We start from the raw sequence: 2,500 nt of genomic DNA, 5'->3' as shown, positions 1-2,500 counted from the left end.
ATCGTTCTCATTTTATTGTCATTGTTATCATCATTGTTATTATTATCTTATTATTATTATTATCATTATTATTATTACTATTATTATTATTATTTTCCTCATTACTATAACTATTTCTATGATTGTAATTATCATCACTATCATTTTCATTACCCGGTTAACTGCAATAGTAACAGAAATGACTATAATCAGCATTACAATCACAAACACCAGCCCGGTAGTCACCATTCTCCAATTTCCACCAAACTACCTCTATTGCCAATGACAACTTGCTAGCTAATAGTAGATTACCATTAGACTCCAGTGACACCTGTCTTCTTCGCAACTAAAAGTCTAAAATGGGATTATATATCATCGCCCACATAATAAGATTCAGGGACCAGTTAATATAAGTTGTGAATATCTTTAAAAATCTATAGCATTTAAGTGATTAATTTGGTTTCCATAGCTTTGTCAACCATCGCGATGCATCTCTTTTCTTGGTTTATTCATATAAACTCCTTTGGCCTTATCCCTCTAAAACAGTCTTACTTGTTTTAAGTATGTAGTTTAGAAGTACGCTTAACCCTAATTCTGAAATATACGTGAAAGTAAGGAAAAGGAAAATTCAAAATTTTGAGTTTTACTTAAGCCCACCTCTTCAAAAACCAACAACGGTTTCTTTGCCACAAATCCACAAACGACATTAACATAAATTATACCTTCCATGCCAAAATACATATTTTCTGATACAAATCCACAATCAGATTCAATGTTGGATCTTTGTGTGGCCATCAATTTGCATCACAATGACACAGCATGATGGTGAATATTGTGAAATGTTTATCATCGTTCACAGGGAATCCACGCGGAGTCATACTAACTGTCCTCATTATCAGATTCCGATTCAGTTCAGGCTCTCATTAGCATACGTATAAACTAATTAAGAGGAACATACGTACAGGAACTCGGGCCTCTAGACACTCACATGCACACTCGTACATACATGCACACCCGCATATAACACAAAGTCATGTATGCCTGTTCACCCACGCACGCATACATAGTACACTTAGGAGCAGACGCCAGTACACACGTATAAACACAATACCCGCAGAAGCCTAGACACACAGGCACATATCATTCACATACGTACACATCATACGCAGATTCACATACAGCCATCATTTTAACAACCAAACACAAACAGGCATTTACATTCATACAAACAGATACATTTTCATAAAAAATGCACTTCACAACCCCATCTTCACGATTTCAACTAATTCCATATAAATACAACAGCGACAGAAAAAGAAATAAAATTATATATATATATATATATATATATATATATATATATATATATATATATATATATATATATATATATACATATATATATAAAACATAGCATACTGTGGCATAATTCTCTCTCCTGCTTTAAGAAGATAGCCCAAGAGCTTTTTTCTCGACCTTTAACTCATGGTTCCTACATGATTCTGTCGCTCCTCCTGGGGGTAATTTCTCTCGTTCTCCACCTATGGTCTATCCGTGGTCTATCCAGTCGTTGCTCACTCACTTCTGGCTTTTAACCGGCGGACTTTGTAGTAAAACTCACATCCGATCTCTCGTATCCATGGCTTGTTACATTGCTTCAGTCAATCTGTTATCCAACTCAAGTCCAACATGTATCTGAAGAGCGGGCTGTCCCTATATTCGATTTAGATATATGTATTTCCTGCATAATATCAGTTTTTGCTTACCTCATTTGGTTTTCTCATGAGACCTATAAACTTCCTTAACGAAAGGCATTTCTCAGTTTATCTCAACTTCTGTTCCATAATAAAAAATATAATAATGATAATAATAATAATAATATTTGGGCCGGGCTCTACAATAAATAAATACATACTGTATATCCGCGAAGATATTTTTTTCTTCATCTTTTTTTAAGTTGAAAGCGTATAGACGGGAGAAAGTTAAAAGAAAAAAAATGTTTTAACCCCGCAGTCAAAAGCGTTTACTCGGGGATGAAGCCGGAGTTTCATATTCACCCGCAGTTTTCGAACGATCTTTCTTTTTTTCTTTTTTTTTTCTTGCGGAGAAATGCAAAGGGCAGACCCGTCTCTTTCACGTCATATAATGGAGAATAATGATAAATAAGAAGCTTTGTGCTAGTGATGTATTTTGTATTTGTATTTGTATATATCTATATTTTTTTAGAAATATATTATTACCTTAAAAAGCCAAGTTCGAAAACTACGGGTTTATATGCCGGGGCCCCATTACCCCCCCCCCCCTAACCCCTACAAGGTTCTTCATATATTTTTCACGAATGTTTAATTTAAATACAATTAATGGACTTCATATTTATTGTAAGAAACGATGGACTGTCGTTTTAATTTGTTTTGGCATTCAAGCTGCCGTAAGATGTATTCAAACAAGTTTATATCTTTTTTTTCTCTTTCTTTTTTTTCAAAGCGGCGTTCCGGATTCCTTCTTGTAATTGAACTCATAA

General features: G+C 34.3%; 1 protein-coding gene across 12 annotated transcripts in view; it reads left to right on the top strand.

Annotated features, from left to right (window-relative positions):
• LOC113808106 (uncharacterized) overlaps window positions 1-2,500 on the top strand; it is a 296,198-nt gene that overhangs the window by 221,625 nt on the left and 72,073 nt on the right. The window lies entirely within an intron of this gene.

Source organism: Penaeus vannamei, chromosome 19 (genome assembly GCF_042767895.1).
Source record: "Penaeus vannamei isolate JL-2024 chromosome 19, ASM4276789v1, whole genome shotgun sequence".
Lineage (NCBI taxonomy): Eukaryota > Metazoa > Arthropoda > Malacostraca > Decapoda > Penaeidae > Penaeus > Penaeus vannamei.
This window is presented reverse-complemented; position numbering and strand designations above follow the sequence as displayed.